Genomic DNA, 8802 nt, shown 5'->3' on the forward strand with positions numbered 1-8802 from the left:
CAGTATTTCTTATACCTCTTCCTTGTGAACCTCAATCTCTTCGAGTCGAGATGCAAGTATCTCTGTATCTTCCTCGCCAACATTTTCATTTTATATAGTGAACACTGTCGAAAAATATTTATTTAGTGTTTCCCATGTCTCCTCTGACTCCAAACACAACTTCCCACTATTATTCTTGATTGGCCCTAATTTAACTCTCGTCATTCTTTTATTCCTGACATACCTATGGAAAGCCTTAGGGTTAACCCTGATCCTATCCGCCAACAATCTCTAATGTCTCCTCCTGGCTCTCATGTCTCCTCCTGGCTCTTCTGAGCTCTCTTATTAGGTCATGCAGGGAAACGATTCTGTCTGCTGCACAACATCATTCTGCTTCGAAATATCAGGCAGTATTTCATATTGATTACTGTAAACGTTAACCTTTAACAAGCCATGACAGTGAAATCACTGAATCCTCATCACTATACTACCAGGGAAGATTTCTGTTAACATCACCCTGGACACCATGAGATTCGCCATTCTATTCTCCCATCCTTCTGTGCGTGATCTCCTCGGCCCTATTCCGGTCTTGTTGGTTGGTTTACAATACTGAGGCTGTCCAATCATCTTTGCATTTCAGTTTCTAAAGGATGAGACCTTCTCTCTGAGCTGGCAATGTGCTTGCTCAGTGGTGATAAAACTGTCCTTGTAAAGTAGAAAAGTGCTTGAAATAGGCCATTCCTGTTTTTCATTCCAAGAACTTGAGGCAAACCGTTTGGCAGGACAGGAAATAGCGGGCGTGAGCAGTGATCAAGTTTGGCAGCAAGAACGAGGTGAGGCAGTATAAACTACAGAGTCATGGGGAAACAATGGGCAAAGAACACTGGGACGGGAGGGGATGAATGCTTCCTTTCTTTGCTGTAACCAGACATTGATGTTGAACTCTGAAATGGGACAACATCAGACAAGTCGGTGAAATCTTAAATTCTGCTTGTTTTCTCCCGAGGCCTGTGACACACTTGGGGAAATGTGTCTGCGTGCTTCAGTCTATGGGTAAAAATGGGGTTCAGTTCCCATCTCAAACTTTAATCCCACTTATTGTGTTTTATGAGATTAAAACGTTCCAGAGAAATTGGCCCTCAGTTGAAACGTCAGAGCATACAAGGTTACAGACCAAGTGTTGGGAAACGAGATGAAGGGACCCAGATCTGTGCTGTAAACACGCGATAATTCAATCATTTTTGAGGGGAAACATATCTGCAGTGACATTATTCCAAAAATGTGTTATGAAGAAACGGTGCAACGGCTTCTGCCCTCATCCCTGGTGGTCTAGTGGTTCGTATTCAGCGCTTTAACTGAGTGGCCTGGGTTTCATTACCGTTCAGAAAATCAGGACTTCTTGTTCCTGATGCAGAGTGCGCAGCTCTACCAGGAACCTGTTTCATGCCTTAGATCAGTCAATACCCCAGCTCTTCAAAGAAGGGAATAGTGCCTTCCCTCTCTCTCCACAGTCGGACAGTTCATCCTTCATTCTCCTTTGATTCCACTTCCCAAAGAGTTTCAAAATATTGTCAAAACTGAGTCTCAGCTATTTCTTTTCTGTGCTTTTTATACACAGGAGCTGCAGCGATTGAGCGCGTTGGTTTCTGAAAACGAAACGTACCCATGAGCAATGTATTGGGCTATTCCAGGATTGCCTTCTCTGACAACAGTGGGACATGACTGATGTTGTCGATGATGTGGAAGTGCCAGTGTTTGAGTTGAGTAGACAAAGTTAAAAATTACACAATATCAGGGCAGAGTCCAGCGAGTTTATTTGGAAGCACTAGATTTCGGAGAGCCGCTCCTTCTTCAAGTGGGTGTTTTTCTGCAGAAACTTGGTGTATGTGTCAATATGCACGATCTTTTGGAAGATCATCTGGACTTTAACCGATCTGTTCGTGGTGTCGACGGTACCCATGATTTGGAGGTGTTGGTGTTGGACTGGGGTGGATACATTTAATAATCACACAAAGCCATTTTAGATTCCAACAGTTGACAAATACCTGATGAAGAAGCAGTGAATGGAACACTAGTGCTTCCAAATATGTCTGTTCGATACCATCTGGTGCTGTGTGATTTTTACTCTGATAGCATTTGGTAATGTTTAACTGATCGAAGACAGTGAAAGAATTTTCGCTCGTGAAGATGAAAATTTCAAATATTATCAACCTCAGCATTACAAAAGTGATTAGGTTGGATTTGTGATGAATCTCCACAATGCGCTTGCGCAAAGTAAAATTCGAACTTACAACTGCCTGATCCGTAGCCAGCTATACGAATGGTCGTACCACTGGCCAGATTCACAGCTGAGATTTTACACGCTGCAGATCTGTGGTGTTAACAAGGACATGAGCAATAGCAGGAACAGTCCCAAGGTGAACAAAGAACAAAGATAATCACCATCATTGATTCACTTCAAATTGTCCTCAAAACAACGACCATTCACAATCTGATCAGCCAATCAATGAGGTCACTGCTGATCTTGGAAATTGCAAGTGACTTTGAAGCGTTCTCACCATAATTTGAGGTAAACTCCAGCCTAATCATAACAGCGCATATTCCCATTAATTTTCAGCTTTAGATGACGTTAATGACCTGTCCGTATTTTGAAGGAAATGAGTGAAAATGTCCTTCCGGTAATGTATTCGAGTGCAGAGTCGGCCAGAAAAGAAAAGACAAAGACATGAAACATCACTCCCATTTCTCTCTGTACCAATGCGTTTTCCTGAGTTGAATATTTTCAGGACTTGTCTTTACTATCTAAAGAATTAATTATTTTCCCGGGAAAGATTCTTCATAAATCAATTAACATCTGAGGTGTTGAAACATATTTTACTTCAGATTAAAACAGTTGAATAACTTTTCCCCCAGCCTAATGTCCTAATCCTCCCTCCTCTTCCATGTCAATACAAGCTTTGCCAGGTGATGTTGGAGCTCCCAACCTGACGTTCCAATGCTCCTTGCTGCTCCATGTCAATAGAAGCGGCTCCACTTGAATTTGGAGCTCCCACTCTGATGTCCCAATGCTCCCAGCTGCTACATGTCATTAAACGCTGGTCCTTGTGAGCTTGGAGCTCCCAGTCTGATATCCCAATGTTCCCTCCTCCATGTCAATAGAAGAAGTCCAGTTGAGGTTGGATCTATCACTCTAATGTCCCAATGCTCCCTGATGCTACATGTCATTAAAAGCTGATCCAGGTGAGAGTGGACTTCACATATGGTTCTTGCAAAGCTCCCTGCTCCATGCTAACTGAAGCTGCTCCAAATGAGGATGGATCTTGCATTCGGATGTGCCAATGATCCATGCTGCTACATGTCAACAGAAGCTGCTCCAGGTGTGGTTGGAACGCACAGACGGATGTCACAATGCTCCCTGGTCCACGTCAAAAGACGCTGCTCCAGATGAAGTGGGAGCTCACATCCCTGGCAGCTCACATACTTCTATGCCATCATAGAAATACTGCCCACTGAACATTTCCACGACTGGAGCCATTGGTGGAATATCCGGATCATGAGAACCTAATATTATTTTTAGTCACCACCGAATCATTATTTCGAAAAGTCATTCTTTCTTAAACCTTATTTAGCATGTGCATACTGCAGTCAAGCCAAAGTAAGATAATGGTGCTAATTGATGTAAGCTGAATAAAAATTACATCCTATTTTTCATGTTGAGTAACTGCGACTTAGCAAGGACAATGTTTATATTGAAATCACACTTTTATTCCAGGTGAGAGAATGTGGTTTGCATTATTTAAAATGAACTTGTTCACTGTTTAAAATGATCAAATAGATCTCAATTTCAAAACAAAATTCGTAACGTTGTCATCCATCTTGAAATGTGGTGTCTTCTTCTTTCAACCAGACGGTTATTATAACGAAAAGTCTATTAATGATATGCGTATAAAGACACTTTAAATCGCAAGATTTGTGAAGATGTGTAGCTCAGGTTGAGGTTTAGGGTGTAGGTTTGCTCGCTGAGCTGTAGGTTTGATATCCAGACGTTTCATTGTCTGGCTCCGTAACATCATCAGTGGCGACCTCCAAGTGAAGCGAAGCTGTTGTCTCTTGCTTTCTATTTGTATCTTTCTCCTGGATGGGGTTCCTGGGGTTTGTGGTGATGTCATTTCCTGTTCGTTTTCTGCGGGGTTGATGGCATTTCGATCTATGTGTTTGTTTATGGCGTTGTGGTTGGAGTGCCAGGCCTCTGGGAATTCTCTGGCATGTCTTTGCTTAGACTGTCCCAGGATCAATGTGTTGCCCAAGTCGAACCGGACTACCAAAAATCCATAAACGAGGAGCCCCCCTCAGACCCATAGTCTCTTTACCCAGAACACCAACTTACAGACGGGCCAAAGAACTATACACAAGACTGAAATGCCTCATAGAACAGTCACAGCACTCTATCCACTCCACCCAGGAATTCCTAAAAATCATCAAAAAAAACAAAATTCAGGAAGAAGAAGCAATGATCTCATTCGACATAACAGCACTGTTCACCTCCATCAACATCGGCCTGGCAAACGAAACACTTACCACACTTTTAAAGAGACCATCACAGACACACCAACAACCATCAATCACATTACCAACGAAAACATAATGAAGCTCGTGGACCTGTACCTCACCACCGACTTCACTTTCAACAACATATCTACAAACAAACCAACGGCACACCCATTAGATCTCCGGTATCAGGATTCATAGCAGAGGCGGTAATGCAAAGACGAGAACAAACAGCCCTACCAACAATCAAACCAAAAATCTGGGTCCGCTATGTAGATGACCTTTGTCATCACAAAACAAAACAAGATAGTAAAGACATTTAACATCATCAACAACACCCTCACAGGCATAAAGTTCACCAAGGAGGAAGAAACCGGAAACAACCTCGCATTCTTGGACATCACAGTAGAAAGAAAGGACAATGGAGAACGACAAACCTGCGTATACAGAAAACCGACAAACACTGACCAAATACTTAACTACATCAGCAACCACCCCAACACATACAAACAAAGCTGTGTCAGAACACTATTCCAACGAGCCACCACACAGTGCAGCACAGACGAATTTCGGAAAACAGAGGAGAACCACCTCTACAACGTAATCGAGAAGAACAGATACTCAAAAAATACAGTCCGCAGATTCCTCAAGAACAAACCACGACAAGCAGACCAAACACAGTCAGAAACCCTAACCACCTTACCATACATCAAAGAAGTTTCAGAAATGACAGCCAGACTACTAAGACCCCTCGGAATCCAAGTAGTACACAAACCCATCAACACTCTCAAACAAAAACTAACAAACTTAAAAGACACAGTTCAACCCGTGGACAAAAACAAAGTCATCTACAAAGTTCCATGCAAGGACTGCCACCAACACTACGTAAGACAAACAGGAAGAAGGTTAGCCACCAGGATACACGAACACCAGCTAGCCACAAAAAGACAGGACCTTCTCTCCTTCGTAGTCCTACATACGGATTAAAAATATCACTATTTCGACTGGGACAACACATCTATCCTGGAACAGGCTAAGCAAAGACACGCCAGAGGATTCCTAGAGGCCTGGCACTCCAACCACAATGCCACAAACAAACACTTAGATCGAGATGGCATCTATCAACCCCTCAGAAGACGAACAGGAAATGACATCACCACAAACCCCAGGAACCCCATCGAGGAGAAAGATATAAATAGAAAGCAGGAGACGACAGCTTCGCTTCACTTGGAGGTCGCCACTGATGATGATGTTACCTAGCCAAGTAAAGAAACGTCTGGATATCAAAGCTACAGCTCAGCGAGCAAACCTACACCCTACATTTTAAATCATTTTTCATGTTTATGTTGCATGAATCTGCGGTTATTAATCCACAGTTTAGTTTCACTCCTGAAAGGTAACATGCTGATTTCTCCAGTTGTTCATAGTTCAATGTAATGCATCCAGTGTGTGCATAACGTGAGGGAGATTGCTTCTCACATCTTGTGTTTATCTGTGCCTTATATCCAGCCTTCATTAACGGCGAGAGCAAGGGGCGAAGGCGAGACCAATGTGTAAGTCTCTCCGTGCCCATGCACGGCACCCACAGCGGCAATTCTCCACTGTGCATTTACAGCCAGTTCTCAGTGCCCCTAAACCCACGCCATGCCCACTTTGAAATATCTCCATTATTTTGTGCTGTCTCGCTGTGCTCTTCTCACCAGGATGAATTACTTCCACTCAACCTCCTCCAGATTTCATCTGACAAAACATTCATTAAGATCCCTTTGCATGACATGCACTTCGCAGCTCTCAGTATTTGATTTTCCTGGATGTCTTTCATACGAAAAAATGTTCACAGCAACTTGACTTGAAAAAGAAAATCGCGCTCCTTTTCATTATCCCAATGCAACCGACATTGCAATGTAGTTTATTCAACAGGCTCAAACTATTCTTTGAGATTTTTGTCAGAGCGTCAATGCAGATAAAAAAAACTATTAGAATCCCAGTTTCCATACGACAGCCATGATCATCTGAAAACAGCACCATGGAAAGCCGTTGATGACAGCGACGAGAGTGGGATTCGAACCCACGCGTGCAGAGCACAATGGATTAGCAGTCCATCGCCTTAACCTCTCGGCCACCTCGTCACAGATGCACGCAAAGCTATGACCTTATGAATAATTGAATTTCGTAAATCATGCAGAGCAGCAGATATTTCTCCCTGGTGTTGGTGAAATGAGAAATAAAACAGTACGGTTCCAAGACTATGGTCTGACCCCTGGGTTGTGGGGCAAGTGCACTCCCACTGTCACACTATGCACATAATGATCTGAACAAATGTGAGGAAATGAATATGTAACAAGGTCTGTTGAATTCTGTGAAGATTTGAAGTCAACGGAATGAAGAACCCGAGACAGCAGGAGGTTTTCTTTCAATAAAGAGTTGAATAGAACTCTGAAGGATCGTGGAGTCAAGGGTTATAGGACTAAGGCAGGAACAGGATACAGATTGAGGATGTTAAGCCATGATCATAATGAATGGTGGTGCTGGCTCGAAGGGCAGAATCGCCTACTCCTGCACCTGCTGTCTATTGTTTATTAAATTGCCTGTGAGGAATTGTTTTCCAGACTGGAGGAGTGCATAGTGCCCAATGTCATTATTCGGAACACCTAACTTCCGCTCAGATGTATTTGACACTCACTTGTGTACAGGACAGACAATTTCAAAATCCAAAATAAGGCTAAACTGACAATTGAACTCAACAATGCAAAAACCTTGATCTGTATCATTTTCCTGGGCCGTGCGACACCAAGTCACTGTATGATCACAGCAGCACAGTGAGCAAGTGTCAGAAGGAAAATGAGTGCAGTGCCAGAGCGCATACTGGGAGCAGCAGGTGACAGACGGGGATGTGCATTTCCCACAACAGGAACACTTCCCAAACAGCGGACTGCGGTGGAAGGATTCAGAGGGAGTTTACACTATGAAATTCGATGCCAGAGACACAATGGAGATCTGTCATTGAGTCTGTTCAAGATGAAGATTTTAAGATTTCTACAGATGCAAAACAATATAAAAAGCTCATGGGTTAGTGAAGGCAAAAGATGAAATTGTACATTTCATCAATCTACCCATCTTTACAATGAGGACCTCACCACTTTCCTCACACGGGGACAGAACCACTGGTGAAGATGATCATATAATCCCCGTTGCTAGCCATGGAATCAGAGAAAGTGGGTTTCCCAAAGGTTAAGGTAAAACCAGGAATGTGGAGGTAAGCATTAATGTGTTGCTCCTGTGCTGAAAGTGACCAATGAACGGTAACTCTGTTCCAGTATAGTGGGGTGTGCTGTGCCGAAGTTGTAATTTTGAGCCTCAAATGGAGCAACTTCAATTTATCGTCGGGTTGAGGGATACAGACAGAAGGTGATATTGAGCAAAGCCAAGTTTATGGGAAAATACCCGTGTTTGTGGATTGAGAAACGACCTTTTCTGGATAATGACTTTTTGATCAACAAACATCCTGCAAGTACCTAAAACGTGAACAGACATGTGTGGAGAGAGAGCCGAAGGTGATTTTTCAGCAGATGGATAACGTTTCCCAAGTGCGCTGCGTTAAATTCCGGAAAAAATAGATGTTCAACTGGTTTCATGTTACACAGTTTTTTTGCAAACTCACAAAGGTTGTTGCAATAATAAAAACAGAAATCACATAGGACCGTTTGAATATTGTATTGAACTGAATTTTGGTCTGAGCATATTTCATCTTAAATGGCGTGCTGCAGAGAAGTACAGAGGGTTAACAATACAAAAGGACAGAGTCTTCTTGGTGGATTTCTTGGGTGGAGTTAAGAATGTACGAAATGTGCATAACATCATGTGAATGTGGTCAAATCTTTAAAGTAGGTGCCGCGTCTCCAAGTGACGATTCAATTCCTACTCATTAGGATATAACTTCTGTCTGCAGATATTTTACCACATCAGATCCATTTACCGAGTTTCACCTTGAATAATACGCCACACCTTACCAATCCATGAACTTGTTATACTCAGTCTTATTCAGTTGTACGTGTTCATCAAATGTCTATGTATCTGAAGTGAACAAATTCGAAATTGTTACGCAATCACACTGACTTTCACTCAATGATAAATTCTCTCCTTGTACGTTTGTTAGTGTATCTTTTAAAACACTCTGAAGTCAGCTTCTACGTTTTACTTCTGGAAAGTCGTTCACGATTTAAATAACTCTATTGAGTGGAAGAAACTCTCATCCAAACTTTTCTCAATCATTCA

The 8802-nt window shown here is 42.5% G+C and overlaps 1 non-coding gene across 1 annotated transcript; it reads right to left on the minus strand.

Annotated features, from left to right (window-relative positions):
* Positions 1 to 6574: 6574 nt before the first annotated feature.
* Positions 6575 to 6656, minus strand: trnas-gcu (transfer RNA serine (anticodon GCU)). The gene has a single exon. It is a non-coding gene; the product is annotated as a tRNA-Ser (tRNA).
* Positions 6657 to 8802: the final 2146 nt, after the last annotated feature.

Source organism: Chiloscyllium punctatum, chromosome 28 (genome assembly GCF_047496795.1).
Source record: "Chiloscyllium punctatum isolate Juve2018m chromosome 28, sChiPun1.3, whole genome shotgun sequence".
Taxonomy (NCBI): Eukaryota; Metazoa; Chordata; class Chondrichthyes; order Orectolobiformes; family Hemiscylliidae; genus Chiloscyllium; species Chiloscyllium punctatum.